At 33.9% G+C, this 17,385-nt stretch overlaps 1 long non-coding RNA gene across 23 annotated transcripts in view; it reads left to right on the forward strand.

The window, feature by feature from the left end:
- Positions 1-17,385, forward strand: part of LOC144320379 (uncharacterized) — a 261,658-nt gene that overhangs the window by 55,927 nt on the left and 188,346 nt on the right. For 10 of the 23 annotated variants that reach the window (XR_013385905.1, XR_013385893.1, XR_013385892.1 and 7 more), the window contains 2 exons: positions 4,682-4,771; positions 11,942-12,676. The exons of 7 other annotated variants lie outside the window; for them this stretch is intronic. This is a non-coding gene — a long non-coding RNA (uncharacterized LOC144320379). Of the gene's footprint in view, positions 1-4,681; positions 4,772-6,449; positions 7,798-11,620; positions 11,833-11,941; positions 12,677-17,385 lie in introns of those variants that run through there. 6 more of the 23 variants (XR_013385894.1, XR_013385887.1, XR_013385907.1 and 3 more) reach the window with 3 other exon arrangements.

Genomic DNA, 17,385 nt, shown 5'->3' on the forward strand with positions numbered 1-17,385 from the left:
AGGGAAGAATTTAATTATGAATTTGCTCTGGTTTAGGATGAAATAACATGTACTATATTAAACATTATGCCATGATGTAACACATTATGCCGGAAATTCTTCTACAAAGTCATTAGAAATTTAAAGAAAAAACAGAAAAGAAAGTTAAAGTTATTTTTGTTGGGGATCATTTTATGGCAATAAAAATTACTCAAATCCCCAGTGTGGTATGCAGTGAAATTTTGAAAAGAGTTCTACAATCTCTGCCAAGTTACAACATTATTTGAAACAAAACAAAGTAAGCATAAAAATAAAGCTTTCAAGTTCTTTCAGAATAAATGAAACAGCTTAATGTTATGAAAAATGTATGCAAACACAATTTGAATCTGATGCTGAAAATGCACTTATTAAATGACATTCTATTATATTGTAACAATTGTATTAGATTAGCAGGCAGCTAGGAAAACACAATTAGTGCATTGTCTGAAAATAAAGCTAAGAGACTACAAGACTATGCATACAAGTTACTTGACTAATTAATTCATAGGCTGACATACATGAAAATCTTTACAATTCAACTGGACAAGAGAAAAAATATTCCAGAGCTCTCCATTACTTGTTTTTCTTTATACTGTGTGAATGTAAAGACACTTGTTACTCTCTAAATCACTTGCCATAGAAAGAAGAAATTGTTTTGAAATTTTGAGGGAAAATTTAACAAAAATTAGCATGTTATCCAAATTAGAAACTTTCTATGTGAATCAGGATTTTCTCATAAATATAGACCAAATAAATAAAATTTAAACACTTTCATCTGAATTATTATTTTATTTGACAAAATCACATTTTATGTAAAACAAACATTTATAGTTATGTCGAATTCTGTATTATCTAATATTCATGACAAAAAGTGATATTCAATCAAAAATCATTTCAAGTTCAGGTTTTCAGATTGAATCCTAGATTCTTATCAATAAACCATGTTGTTTACAGATAACATTATCTCAAAACATCAAAAATATTTAAACAATCAAAGTTTTAAAAAGAAATCAAAGACAATTAGTAGTGTTTACATAAAAACAAACTCCTGTCCACCGATAAAATATATGAATTATTCATTAGTTAGTGATTTACTAAGTTACCAAAAGTAAAGATATTTCTTTTTGGTTTTTATTTATTTTGATTATCTAAAATATATGTATACTGTATTTCAGTTTTGCTGTAATCATAGATAAAATTTTAAAAAATCAAATAGAATATTTTAATGATTTTAATTATATATATATTATGCATGTATCTTTTTTTGTAGGACTAAATCACACTCTATTTCAAAAAATTATTTTCTGTAATCTGTTATTTCACAATAATAATATCTGGAATTTTATACTTTTGAAAGAAATTATTTTCTTGCTTTTCAATCAGACACACCATAGAACACTTTATAAACTCTTAAAAACGCTTTTAAAAAAAATGGTGATAGGTTATTAAAATAAAGCAATTCTAAACTATTAGTATGTATCAAATTCAAACAACAAAATAAGTACAATAATTATTTTTTTATCTTCTTAATACTGCACGGCCAATTTCACATTCAACTGTGTTAGAATTATCTGTGACCAAAATATGCAGAGCATCAATTTGCAATGCCTTGTAAATATAGGCCTACATGTTGTGGGATTAATATTTTCATGCACAGCAAATCAGAACAAACATATTTTCTTCAGCCTATATCAGTCAGACCTTGACACTGTCATATTCACATGCCCTTCAAAACCAAGACCAAGAAATTCAGTTTGTAAAAAGACTGATTTGATAATGACAGAAACTGACAAGTATCAGCTTTATTTTTTTTTATTTTATTTTTTTTTTAAGTATCAGCTTTAGATATCATTTTAGAGATTCCAAATTTATGATCTCTGTGAAAAACATGTCTTGAAATATACAAATCAGTGAATCCAGAATTACATTTCTTGGGTGATATAATGGTAATATACACATCTCCTTTCAAATATAAAGAAAATGAATGCAATTTCCTCTTTCCTTGCCTTAATAGTTAACAATTTAGGGATTTGGTAATCTTTACTATAGCTTAAATATTTATTGATAATAGTAAGGATATTTGCTTTGAGGAAGGAAAGAGGGGTGGACAGAGGATATCTTGGGTCCAGATAGACTTTTTAGCTGGATGACTTTTGACAAGTTTGTTAAACCTCTGAGTGATAGTTTTTTTCATCTGAAATATGAATATATTAACTATTAGACATGTTTTTGTGAGTATTAAATTTTAAATCTATGTGAAATTGCTGGTAAAGTCTGGCTGGCAGTAGGTACTCAGTAAATATTCCTTTCTACTCTCATTTATCGATATTTTCCCTCAAAAAAGATATATAAAAGTGCCTGTCCAATATGGTAACCATGAACCACATAAGGCAAATTGAGCATTTAAAATGTGGCTTTTCTGAATTGAGATATGCTATAAGTATTAAGTACACACCAGATTTTGAAGACTATTAAAAAAAAAAGGCAAAATATCTCATTTAATTATTTATATTACATGTTGAAATTGATATATTTTAGATATATTAGTGTGCATAAAAATATTATTAATTTCACCTGTTTCTTTTTTTTAATGTAGTATATAAAAGTTTTAAACTACATATGTATTTGTTCCTCACATTCTGTATTGAATAGTGCTGATCTAGAAATGAGAAGATATAAAAAAATCCAAGGTTCTAATAAAATTCTAATCAGTATCGGAGAAGGAAAGATTTTGTTATCTTTTAATACTTTAGAGTCCTTGGAGAAAGGAATCACATTGTATTAAAATCTTGTAAAAAGCAAATTATGCCAGATAGCAAACATTTTTGATTAGTCTCCTTAGAGTTAAAAGGTGAAAGAAGTTTTTTCTTATGGTCTACTATAATTTTAAAAATTGGAATAAAGTACACAAAGTTATGTTGCAATCCCTCTTCTCTGTGCTTTGCACATAATGACTTCATCGGCAACACTTAAGCACATATTCCTTATAGCTAATGGAGCCAAGCATCTCTCTGAACTACCTACGATTTATTGAGGTCTCAACCAGCCAAATTTCTTAACCTAGAGAAGCCTTAGCCAATTTCTCAGAAGGTAGAGAGTGACAAGAGGAACTGCTAATAGCTAGTCTGACCAACTTCACACTATAATAAAGTATACTTTCTAAAAGACAAGTCTGATCATGTCTTTTCTCTTAAAATTTTCCTCTAAAATCTTGAATAGGTTTTAAGGGAAAGTTGAAGACTACTTTCTTAAGAACTTTCCATTGTTACATTCAAATCTGTTTTCTGTCCCTGTCCCTGTAAGTATGTAGAGCACTGTTGGGTAAGGGTTCCTCTCCAGTGCATGTTTGCTATAGGGTATGCAGTCTAGCAACACTTGGCCTTGCCACATCTCTCCTGGATAAGGAGAGCTCAGGAAAAATGTTTGTTTTCTTCTTTCTCGGCTTCTAAGTTGTGTGTGTGTGTGTGTGTGTGTGTGTGTGTGTTTTAAACACTCCTGTTCTTTGCATCTGTCTCTCTGGAATTAATATTATAGCGGAGAAACAGATAATGAATAAGAAAGATAGGTATCTTAAATATATGGAATATTAAATAGGGTCAACTGCTAAGGAAAAACAAATATTTAAGGAGAATGGGGATATATACATTGGTAGAGGTTTGGATTTTAGATGGAATGGCCACAGAAGACTTCATAGAGAAAGTGACATTTGAGAAAAGATATGAAGGAAGTGAAGTGCTATTATTCTGTGGCCTCATCCTGTGCCCTTGTAATTAGGAATACTTCTTACCAGGAGTTTCAACCCTTTCCCCCATAGATTCAGTATGAATAAATACAGGAAAATGTTAAACAGGGCAGAAGATGTGTGGATGAGGCCTGCCAGAAGGTCTGGGAAAGGGCACATGAGCCCTTTGAGACAAAGGGAACAGTTTTACTTCTCCATGTATTTCATCTTCAAGCATTAATTTGGTCTTTGATTCAGGATTTTTCAAAATATGGCTCTATTCTAGTTTTATTTATTTTTTAAAGATTTTTTTTAATTTTTAAATTTTTTAAAAGATTTTATTTATTTATTCATGAGAGAGAGAGAGAGAGGCAGAGACACAGGCAGAGGGAGAAGCAGGCTCCATACAGGGAGCCTGACATGGGACTCGATCCTGGGTCTCCAGGATCAGGCCCTGGGCTGAAGGTGGTGCTAAACCGCTGAGCTACCGGGGCTGCCCTATTCTAGTTTTAATAGATGGCTATGAGGTGAGTTAATAGGTAATAACCAATAGCAAGAGAAAAAAACATAGAAAAATAAATAATATCATTTGTTGCAGTAGGGATAGGAATTATTTCAAACATATGCATGCACACATAACTATGTGTTTGCTGGGCAGTGATATAAAACATATTTCTTACCATGGGTCATGGATAAAAGAGTTTGAAAAATACTGTGCTAAGTACAAGAGAACTTCTGAAGTGGTAGTTTCTAAAGAAGGGTTAAGAGAATGAACGAGGTGGGGTGCTTGAGTGGCCCAGTTGGTTAAATGTCTCCCTACAGCTCAGGTTGTGATCCCAGGGTCCTAGAATCAAGCCCCATGGGGTGCCTTGCTCAGCAAGGAGCCTGCTGCTGCCTCTCCCCTCTGCTCATGTACACTCTCTCTCCCTCTCTCAAAAATAGAAAAAGACAATGGATGAAGCAATAAGGAAGGTGTAATGGGCTCTTGTCTCTGAGGAAAATGAAAACATACGGCTAACTGAAGATAATCAGGTATCCATTTACCCCTATTTGTTCAATTAAGACTAAAAACTACATTTAATGGCTTGTTTTTCTAGTCCTTTTTATTTTTGATGTCCCTCATGTGTGCATATGTGCACATGTACAGTTGTGTATATTTCTGTGTATGTTTGTGATTTATTATAGTGGCCACAGAGACTCTGAGGAGAAAGATAAGAGTTTACATAATTTTCAAAGGAAGTTAGAAAGTTGGGGAGACTATGCTACTGTTTAGCTGACATGAATAGAATCCCAAGAATTGAAATGGTGGTGGAAACTACCAAATGGAGAAAGCTGAGTCTATGGGAGCTTCTGCAAAGATGGAAGGAAATGAAGAACACAGGGAGCTAGTAGAGACCATGGAAAGGTCTAAGGGCTGAGCTGTGGAGAGGCTCAAATGGGTCCCCAAGACCAGGTCACATTGGCAGTTTTTAAGATTGAATCTTAGCCCTGTGTTCTCTCTACACTGCCTGCCTTATTAAATATATCTCTTTTGATTCTTCAGTTACTATTTTAATGAAGATGATTCTTAAATCTATATCCATTGGCATAGTTTCTCCTGAATTCCAATGTAGTATCTTCAAATTCTTGCTGAGCCATTCTTTGAATATGTCTTTTATTATGTTTTCTGGCTTCTAGCCTGAGAGCTTAAAGTACATTCAGTGCTATCCATATATATCTGGAAAGCTGGCAGGTAAATCCCACTAGGAATATCTGTGAATGAGAAAATAAAGCATCTTTTGATCTTTCCTAAAAACATAAATAATGGAAAGTCACATTCTTCCAGGTTGGTTAACAAAGTAAGAGAAAGACCTCTACAGGCCAGGTTATGAGCCACACTAGCATACATCAGGAAAGATTGCCTCTGGTGGAAGGAGCCATCCATTACATGCAGCACAGAAGAGGAAGGGGAAAGGAAATGAGATTTCCTGATAGAAGGAAGGCTAGTTTCTTGAACCACTGGAGTATGTGGGCAACTGTTTTCTCAAAAGCAGTATCAAACCATTTTTGTGTATTTCCTGTGACCCTATTTTACTCATAAATCGGTGTCTTTTGAAGAAACATGAACTACTTTTAGATTAATACAAAGATGTTGAAGTCTCCCTCATTTGTTAGCTTTTGTCTTGCCCATTGTATCTACTGATGCCCTTCAATTCTGAGGAAGTTAGTCTTATTATCATTTATAGTCTTATTATCATTTCCCATTGAGTAGAGCTTGGAATTACATCAAACTCTCATACTTAGAATCTGGAGCTCCAACTGTGAGTTTCTTTTTAGCCAAGACCTGAAATCCAGTGATCCGTGTGTATGCCCTAGGTGCCAAACTGATTAAGTTTTCTCTCATATGATTTGAGATCTAATCCTGGATTACAAGAAGGTCCAGCAAGGCCATCAGGGAGCCCTTGAGTCAAAATCACCTCTCAGGGAGTCCCACAATTTCCAGGGACAGACTTGCTTCAGTATCCCTGCCAGGCTCAGTTGTTGATTAGGAACAGCCCTTCCGAGACGTACCTTTAGCATAAACACACAGTTGGATTTCAGTACAGCAGCAGGAGCGCTTGGTCAATTAGGCTTTCTGTAGTTGGTCTTTGAGGTACATTCTTATGGGCCCTAGCCACCACCGCTTTTCTCTGCCTAATCCAATCTTATGCAGTATTTTTTTTTTTTTCAGATACATTTGATGAGAATGGAGCCTGAAACAAAATCCTGTTCCACTAAAAATGTCATTCCAGATTGTTATGTATGATATATTTTTAGTGCAACCATTCAAACCATTAGCAAATTATAATGGAATTGAATAATTTCTTTTGCTTGTTCATGAATATATCATCCAAGATCATACCTAATTGATAATTTGCCTGAATTGCAATATGTGTCTAGAAATCACTCAGTACATAAATGGGCTAAATCTGTCAACAACAACAACAACAAAATGAAATGAGACATGCATGATTTGTGTTTAGTGAACCCATGTTGATTCCTAATGATCATTTGTTTCCAATTGTTCATAAACCATATTATAATAATAATTTCTAGAACTTTCTATGGAATTAATTTCAAACTCTTCAGTATAGTATAGAATTCTTAATTTTTTTCCCATTTTTAATTTTTTAGCTTATTTTTTATTCAAGTATAATTAATACACAGTGTTACATTAGTTTCAGGTGTACAATGTAACTATTTAACAATTCTATGCATTACTCAGTGCTGACCATGGTAAGTGTATTCTTAATCTCCTTTATTCTTTCACCCATCCTGCCACCCACCTGCCCTAGGCAACCACCAGTTCACTATATTTAAGTGTCTGTTTTTTTTGTTTGTTTTGTTTTTTAGATTCCACATATGAGTGAAATAACATATTTGTCTTAATCTGACTTATTTCATTTAGCATTATACCCTCAAGATACATACATGTTGCAAATGGCCAAGATTTCATTCTTCTTTACGGCTGAGTCCTTAATTTTTAATTTAAAAAGAAATTAACCATTTTTTCCCTCTCTAGTATTTTGGTTATCTCTTTCTGATTATTCACAGTGCCTCAAGAAATAGTTCAATGGTACAGACATTTTATTTGAAAGTTCCTTTTTTAACCTGGGATATAATTCATCTGGGACAAAAGATGTAAAGTCATTTAGGGAAAGAATTGCTTTCTTACAGTCTTATATTTCTTGGGTTTCAATTTCCTCTCACCAACATTATTTTTGCTATCCTTGACAGAGAAGATGGAAATAAAAGTTGAATGGTATAGCTTTTTCTTTGTCATGTGTTATAAAAATGTTACTTTGAAGCAACATGTTCATTTTCTCTGAGCATAACTTTAAAACCCTATTTTGCGTGTCTTTAGAATTTTGGCAAGCCTCATTGCATTCTGGTTATTGGCCTTTTGAAAATCACTCTTGTACTTCTTAATCACTTGCATATTTGTTGTTGGTCATACCTCTTTCTTCTTTCTTTTGTACATGTTCTCTTTTATAGATGAATTCAACTACCTTTTGTCCTTTTCACAATCTAGCGATTAGTGTGGCCATGAGATGTGAATTATGATCATCAATTCTGTGCTCCTGAGTTCTTATGGAAAATTAGGAGGATCCAGAGAGAGAGAGAGAGAGAGAGATCTTTGTCATCAAAATTTGTTATGTCATTCTATTTCTGAATATCTCTCTTTATCCTAATTTTTCTTCACTTAAAAAATCATATTCTTTATGGAAATAGCCTCAGATTTCTTTTGCCATCTTAAAAACAAAATTTTTGTGTTTTTTATACTTTGTTTAGTTTTTTCTAATAATGCAGGTTTCAATTATAGTTCTAAAATTAAACTGGATTTTGTTCATTATCCAATGAAATGAAATTATGAAATTACAAATGGCATAAAGACATTTTTATGATAGTAGTTAAATGGAAAACTACATAGAATTCCATATTGCTTAGGAAGATCTGGATTTAATAAAATGAGGCACACTGTAGAGGATTTAGATATATCAGTTATTTCCCTTATACAGGTAAGAAATCAAGTCAAGGCTTAGAAAATTTAGAGACTAATTTGTCCATGAGAATAGGGGAACCTCTAACCTCTTTGGGAATTTGTTTCCTGGAAGTCAGCAGCCAGACTTGGGAAATTTCTTAATTCTAAGCTGTTTGTACATTTGTTCTTTTTGTTTTTCTACAGTTCCCAAGGTTTTTCTACTACCTATGTTTCTACTAGGGCTCTTCCCATTGGAAGGTATAGAGTTCTAGAGTCGGGACTGTGGTTAGGTGGATGATAGTTGTATAAGTTACATAAACTTTCCAAATATTTTTCTGGACTTGGAGGATCAAATGTATTGGTGAGAATATTAATATGTATAAAGCACTTTAAACACACATAAGCTATTTTTATTGGATTATGCAGGGAGTATAAGCTCTATCTGAACCAAGTTGCTAGCATACAAAAATGTTGAGGAGGATTTTTAAACTTTTAAAAAGAAGTGGAAAACCAGAGTATTTGTAAGTCCTGAAACTTCCATTTTCTCAGGTAGTCAAGAATATTGTATGAAAATTTAAAGAATAAAAAGTGGAGGATGATTAAATAATTGACCTGCTGATTAGAGTAATTAATAGCTATGGAAAATGATTAACCCTATAATTTAAAAAAAGCCGTAAAAGGTAGTTTGCTTTCTTCCCCTTTTTCTGTATTCATCGTACTTTGATCTTATAAACAATGGTAGGTTTCTTAATATAGGGAAATGGCCAACAAATACACACTGGGGATTATAGAGAAAGGATAAAAGGTATTTTATTTCTCTTACAACTGAAATCACGTAAGAACCTAAAACAGTAGAGATGAATACACTGGATATGAAATGGCTGCATCTCTCATTAATTTCATTTTTAACAGACTAGTCATTCAGTTATGTTCCATTTTCAAATAGCATTTTGGCATACCATTCTTTGGTCCAAAAGTTAAAGTAATGTATTGCATGTAAATTGTGGAACTAAGTCAAAATTATTATTTAACACCTACTGAACACACTTAATATAATATGTAGTGCTATTTACAGTATCATAAAAATGACTTATCTACAGTTCAACAAAGTTTCATGTGAGACAACGCACCTTTCTGCATTATGGATAGACAAAAAAAATAAAATCCCAAGCACATTAAATCTACTTAGATTTTTTAAAACTCATTAATCTACTCTAAAACTAGTGTTGTATAAGAGTTTAAATTCAGCATTAAAGAAAGTGCTCTGTTGTAAGTTTTATCCTTGTGAAGTTCATTAAATCTCCTTAATGCATCTGTTATAAGTCCTCTACATCAGGCAGAAATTAGTATAAGGAGTTTTAAATCATGTTCATCCTCTTAAAATGGTTTAAAATATGCTTATGTACAGTTACTAAGTACAATCAAGTATTTTATTATAATAAGTAATTTGAAAAATTCCCATTATAAATCATCTAAAAACATTCTTCCTGAAAACAGAACTTACCATGAGCTTGAAAATGTATGTTTGCTTTTCAAATTCTTAGCCATGTATTCTAATGTAGGTTTTTAATCAGATCTGTTTTAATAGATCAAAACTACCCTAGCCCTGTCCAAGGTTATGCAGTTTAATAGAGGACAGCACAATGTACTCAGCAAATTTTACAGGGTGGAATGAAAACATGTCTGTGGGCAGCCTGGGTAGCTCAGCAGTTTAGAGCCGCCTTCAGCCCAGGGCCTGATCCTAGGGACCTGGGATTGAGTTCCACGTCGGGCTGACTGCATGGAGCCTGCTTCTCCCTCTGCCTGTGTCTCTGCCTCTCTCTTTCTCTCTCTCTCTCTCTGTCTCACATGAATACATAAATAAAATCTTAAAAAAAAAGGAAAAGAAAACATGTCTGTGTATTAATGATGTAGTATTCTTTATGATTAAATTTTCAGATGAAGAATTGCAGCATCAAGTAGTGGAAATAACACTGGGGCTGGAGTTAAAGAACTGAATCAGAGCTCATTTAATGTGTTGAGTAAACTTGGGAAGTCACTTGTTCTCTGTGAGGCTGTTTTTCTCCTTAGTCTTAAAAGGATGATAAAACCTAACTCATAGCTTCACTGAGAGGTGACTTTGTGAAAGCCCATGGTTAAGTGTCACTTTTTTACTAGTCAGTTAATATTTGTTTGATTTCTTATTTATAAGAAACAGGAAAATGTCATATTCTAGTAATATATATTCAATGCTCTAATTATCACATTACTTTAATGTTTAGCTAAACATATTAAGAGGTCTGCTTTGCTCATTAAATGACCATATGAATTCAGTTTTGGAAGGACTACTGCATTTATTTGGCAGAATGATTCTGATTTTATTGTTTGACTTGGTGAGAAAAAGGGTGCATGGCCACTTTATATATACACAGCTAGGTTTAGTACATAAAACTATACAGGTTTATAGAACCTCTAAAATTTAGATGTTTATCGTTTCAGCTAAAGAAAAAAAAATGTAAACCTGGATTTTTTTTTTCCTTTCTACAAATCTAAAGCAGTTCAGCTACTCTATTGCTGTAAATATCTGCCATTGGCGTTGCTTGGAGAATTGGTAGAAATCATATAGAAAAACCTAGCTTGGAAGTGACCTCTAGGTTTCATTTCCCTAGCTACTGGAGGAGGAGTGTATTTGAGAAGCAGTGTAGTTTAGCTCCAGGAGATTAGAGTGTGGGTATGAGCCAAGACATTGTTGGCTGCTGCTTGATGAGGTGACTTATTTGTGGAGTGGGACTGACAACTGTGTTTGAAGCTAGGTGATCTCGGCCCGAGGCACTGTGCTGCAATGGTAGACACATGGTGTGGCAAGATTAATGGGAAACCGGGCTTAACAGAGTGTTGAAGTGTTAAAGAGGAAACTCAAAGACCTTGTCCATCTGGATTGACCTTCAGGTTGAAACTATGTAGACCTAAGTGCCTACATGCTATTTACCTTGGAGAGCTCTGAGTTGGTCACATGGATATATGATTTTTTGTTTGTTTCTGATGTGAATCAACTCGTCAACATGAAATGTTAACAAAAACATCTAGCCTAGGGTTTAAAAATGTATTCAACACAAAAAGTCCTGAAAATATTCAATGCTTCAAATAATTTCCCCTAACCTCTGAGATATCTTGCACTAAAAGTGTCTTTTTGTTGAAATATTTTCTAAAATATTTCCACTTTTACTTTTCTGCTCCCAGGACAACTTTTCCTCTGAACCACAACTACTCCTTTATTTTATTTTTTATTTTTTTGGTTCTGAAATAACCCATCCTGCAGCCATAAACAACTTGCCTTGATGGCTAGCCAAGACTCTGTCCTGCCACAAACCTCCTCCTACTTTTTCATTTCTTTCTCCAAGGAGCAATAAACATGAATCCTGACCCACCAATGGAGCCCCAGAACTGAGAAGAGATAGACTACCTCTAAACAGGTAGAAATAAAAACAATGCCTCACTTCGATAATACTAAATGTGTTAGGAAGACAGTCTCCAAGAGAGAGGATAAATAATCTACATAATGAAGAATTAGTTAGCAGTGTTATGTAAATATTGTAGCAGCATCAATGAGGAGGTAAGCAGAAGTATTTTAAGACACTATATTATACAATACCCTGTGCACTGTTTCCTGGTGATAAGGTTTTTAAAGCATCTTTATAAGCTCTTCTTCTCTGTTGTGACAGGATTATTTTTGCACATTTGGAAAGCAACTGAAAAAGGAAGCTTGGAAAAAATCCTGCCTAACAAAGCAGCCATACTCAAATAGCTTGAACTATAAGAAAGAACTGATTTAAGATACAAGAATGGATAAGATATGAGATTTAAACATGATAAAAAGTGATATCTTCATTTTTTCAATGCTGTGTATTCTTGTTGTGTAGTAAAATGCTAAAATAGTAAAGGATTGAATTGTTTTTCATTATTAATACCCTGAATTTTAAATAGTCACTGAAATATTTTATATAATAACATCCAGAAGTAATAACACAAATAAGGATAAAGTTAGTGAATGGAAAATGTAATGTACAAATTACCAAAAGGAAATCATACTAGTTTTAAGAAATGTTTTAGCCACTGGTATCAATAAATTGATTCCCCACTACTTCTCAGAAAAAGTTGGCATACATTTTTCTCACTACTACACCCCTAAAAAGCTCAGTTTTAGAATGATGAAATATTTAAATCTTTTGGAACTATCTAGATTTTAGATAGTTCCTCAGAGAGTATTGACTCTTGATTTGACTGTGTTGCACAAATCACCGAAATTCATGAATTCTAAATATCATTATAGATATTGGTTTAAGAAATGTTAATGTTTCAATTTAAAGAAATGGTGAAAAGGTAGATACTAGGAAAAAAAAACAAAAAAATGGACATGTTTCAGATGATAAAAGAATTGAATAATTAGGTGTGGTTAATCAGCCCCTCAATGCAACTTTTTTTTTTAAGATTTTATTTTTATTTATTCATGAGAGACACAGAGAGAGAGAGAGAGAGAGAGGCAGAGACACAGGCAGAGGGAGAAGCAGGCTCCAAGCAGGGAGCCTGATGTAAGACTCTCCCTGGACTCCAGGATCATGCCCTGGACTGAAGGCAGGGGCTAAACTTCCAAGCCACCCAGGCGTCCCAATATACAACTTTTGATTGTCTAGCAGTATTAGTATCATTTGTAGGCTCTCCACAAATAATGTTTGATTGAAGGATGCCTTTCTCGCTATATTCTTCCTACTGCCATTATTTGTTGTATATTCAAGGCAAGCTCATTTTAATATTAGTCATATTTCAATCAAGATGCCACCAGAGCAGGGATATGTCTGGGAGTAGAAGCCAGAAGCCTAAATATGCTGAAAGAAAGTAGGTGAACGTAGATACAAGGAAAATCTTTAGTTTCAAATCAGGTTAAAAGGAGAGTAAATATAGAAATGCAGACACAGGCTAGAATGTAGGAGTTACATTCAGGTAACCAAAATTGAGCAGGGAACAGATTAAAAACAATGCATTTAGCAGTGGCAATCAGGTGTCCAGAAATGAATCAAATTTCTGAGGGCCTAGGATAGCAAGGTCAAGGTCAAGGACTTACAGAAAAAATATTTTTCCATATGGGAAAAATCCTACTTCAGATGGTATTTATGACTCCAGACCCAAGAGATGTTGAATTCAATTCAGTATATGAATAACTGGGATGTGTAAAGTCAGTCTTTGTGTGCTCCTAGTTGATTGCAGTTCATATTCTCTCATTTCATTGCGACTGAAAGTACTGTAAGAGATTGTACGTGATGAGAGGCATTAATCTTATAAAGTCTATCTTCCCTGCTACCAAAATGTTTACCAAACCTTATTATATATATTTTTAATAATAAATTTTTTATTCAATTTTGTTCAATTTGCCAACATACAGAATAACACCCAGTGCTCATCCCTTCAAGTGCCCCCCTCAGTGCCTGTCACCCATTCACCCCCACCCCCTGCCCTCCTCCCCTTCCACCACCCAGTTCGTTTCCCAGAGTTAGGAGTCTTCATGTTCTGTCTCCCTTTCTGATATTTCCTACCCATTTCTTCTCCTTTCCCCTCTATTCCCTTTCACTAATTTTTATATTCCCCAAATGAATGAGACCATATAATATCTGTCTTTCTCCGATTGACTTACTTCACTCAGCATTATACCCTCCAGTTCCATGCACGTTGAAGCAAATGGTGGGTATTTGTCGTTTCTAATGGCTGAGGAATAGTCCATTGTATACATAAACCACATCTTCTTGATCCATTCATCTTTCGATGGACACCGAGGCTCCTTCCACAGTTTGGCTATTGTGGCCATTGCTGCTAGAAACATCAGGGTACAGGTGTCCTGGCATTTCACTGCATCTGTATCTTTGGGGTAAATCCCCAACAGTGCAATTGCTGGGTCGTAGGGCAGGTCTATTTTTAACTCTTTGAGGAACCTCCACACAGTTTTCCAGAGTGGCTGCACCAGTTCACATTCCCACCAACAGTGCAAGAGGGTTCCCTTTTCTCCGCATCCTCTCCAACATTTGTGGTTTCCTGCCTTGTTAATTTTCCCCATTCTCACTGGTGTGAGGTGGTATCTCATTGTGGTTTGGATTTGTATTTCCCTGATGGCAAGTGATAGCATTTTCTCACGTGCGTCCAAACCTTATTATAGTATAAATATATGGATAGTTAATACACTGCAGGAAAAGCAGGATGGAAAGAGATTGGTGGAGGGGATTTATGAGCTATGTTAGTGGTGGACAGAGTTGGAACTTGAGATGCCACTGAACCATTTGAGCTTACTGAGGTTAGATATGGAAGTGGAACTGGAACAAGGTCTATAAATCTGTTTTCCTAAGTTATGAATTAGGATTTCGGAGACATTAATGAGGAGCAGTGTTCTTCAGATCTTTGGGAAATCATTGAATTTAAGCTTAATTATTTAATATTTCACTTTGGTTTCATCTCAGAAGTAAGGTGAAACCATTTTGTTTATTTTGCTTATGTGGTGAACATTTTTAATGGAAATACACTGTTAACACTGAAATCTAATCCATAGTCACTTATCATGTAAACCAATCATTCAGAGCTCTACAGATTGATTATAGCCTCAAAGTGAAAAAAATTTTTTTTTCAAAAATCTAAACGGACTAGTGGAAAAAGGACTTCATCTTGACAGGAGGGTATATTTAATAATAAAGGACAATGTCAGCCACATTCTTTTTTTTTCAAGAAAATGCTTTTTTCAGTACTTGGTGTTATCTGATTAACTAATATACTGGGTGTCTTCATTATCAGATTTTAGATTATCTTAAGAAATCACATTTCTGGATTTACCATTTCCCAATAAAAATTTAATTTTTGTCCTAGGACTTTTATATTTGAAAGCTTTTTAAAAAATTAAATGTATTAATAAAAATTAACCAAATTAAATATATTAATCAAACTGTTGGCTTCTTAATTTCCCTCTCTACCCCTTTTTTCCATTTCTGCCCTCCTCATTTGGGGGCATTTTCCTTTCTATGCCAAGTGAAATTAATGACTTTGACTTAGAGATGGACATGTGATGCAAACAGGGTCAATCAGATTGCTTCATTGGAATTTTATGTGGTGGCTCTGGGAAATAAATGTTCTTTCCTTCCTCTGATGTGGCTAGTATAGGATTTGTGAGCATGGAGTCAACTACAGGCAATGTCCATCTCCCAGTACTTGGAAGAATCAAATCCTCAACAGGAAAAAATGAGGGGAAAAACCAAACATATAAAGATGGAGAGAGCAAAAGAAGTAGAGACAGGAGGAAGATGGCAGTAAGATTGGGGAAAGAGGAAGAAGGAAGCAGACACCTATTCCTAACTTAATCTGGTTTACCCCATTCTTCCCAGGAAATAGTATAAATTCCCCAACTCCTTTTATTTTCCTTAGACTAGTTTGAATTATGGTGGTTCCATGATGTAATGGTGAGCACTCTGGACTCTGAATCCAGACTAGTTTGGGTTGGGATTCTGTTATTTGAAAGTAAAAGTGTCCCAACAAATATGCTGCTCAGGTAGATTTTTTTCCCTCATAAAATGTAAGCCTAAATTTCACTAACTTTCCAATTTTTTGGAGTTAACTTGTTGGCTAAGATTTGTGCTTTTCAGTAATTAATTTAAGCAGATAATGTTGTTAATATCCCAGTTTATCTCCTTGAAAGGTCACCATTATGAAACTTTTGGAATTGAACTAATTTATTTTTTTAATTTTTAAAATATTTTATTTAAATTCAATTTGCCTACATACAGTATAACCCCAGTGCTAATTTAAATACATTAAATCATGATTTTCATTCAAATACTTTCTGTGGTTTCAATTCATTTAAAAATTTGTTTGAATTTGTTGAATTTTATGAGGAATAAATTAAAAGTCAAATATGTTTAAGATTCTAAATATCATGTTATTTAAAAAACTACCCTTAAAAAACCCTAAACTGTCTACCCTATGTTGCAGCTTGATTTTAATTTTAATTATTTAAATGTGCTTCTATGCTTCTAGCAAATTAAATCATATATACTTGAAATTCAAGTACTTTTTAAAAAATGGATTTAGAGCAGTGTTAACTTCACAGCAAAATTAAGCAGAAGTTACAGAGATTTCCCATTTATTCTCTGCTCCCACATATACCCAGCTTCCCCTAATATCAGAATCCTACTATGGCCTGGTACATTTGTTACAATTGAAAAACCAAATTGACATATCGCTATTGCCCATAGTCCATAGTTTACGTTAGGATTCTCTCCTGGTGTTGCACATTCTGTGGGTTTGGACAAATGTGCAATGACATATATTCTCCACTATAGTATGAGTCAAGTAGTTTTATTGCTCAAAAAATCCTTTGCGCTTCATCTATTTAACCTCCCCCCACCACTTCTTTTTAGTGCTGAATAATACTCCATTGCTTGGATATACCAGAGTTTATTTATCCATTCACCTCCTGAAGGACGTCTTGATTGTTTCCAGGTTTTGACAATTAAGAATAAAGCTGTTATAAAACATATGTGTGCACATTTTTTCATGGACACAAATTTTCAACTCTTTTCAGAACACACCAAAGAGCCTAATTGCTGATCATATGGTAAGAGTATGTTTAGTTTTGTAAGAAACTGCTAATTTGTCTTTCAAAGTGGCAATACCATTCTGTACTTCTACCAGCAGTAAATGGGAGTTCCTATTATTCCATACCTTGCTAGCATTTGGTGTTGTGTTTTAGATTTTGCCCATTCTAACAGACATGTAATATCTTGTTTTAATTTGCAATTTCCTAATGACATATGATGTTGAGCATCTTTTCATACTCTTATTTTCCATCTGTGTATCTTTTTTGGTAAAGTGTCTGTTCAGATCTTTTGCTTGTTTTTTTTTAATTGCCTATTTTTAAATTGTAATGTCTTGTTGTTTTAATTTGCAGTTTCCTAATGACATGATGTTAAGCTTCTTTTCATTTGCTTATTTACCATCTGTGTATCTTTTTTGGTGAAGTGTCTATTCACATCTTTGCCTATTTTTTAATTGGGTTGCTCATTTTCTTATTGTTGAATTCAAATATGTTTAGAAGTAAAATAATTTATTCTTGCAATGTGTTATTTCTAAAATAGAACTA

Source organism: Canis aureus, chromosome 9, assembly GCF_053574225.1.
Source record: "Canis aureus isolate CA01 chromosome 9, VMU_Caureus_v.1.0, whole genome shotgun sequence".
Lineage (NCBI taxonomy): Eukaryota > Metazoa > Chordata > Mammalia > Carnivora > Canidae > Canis > Canis aureus.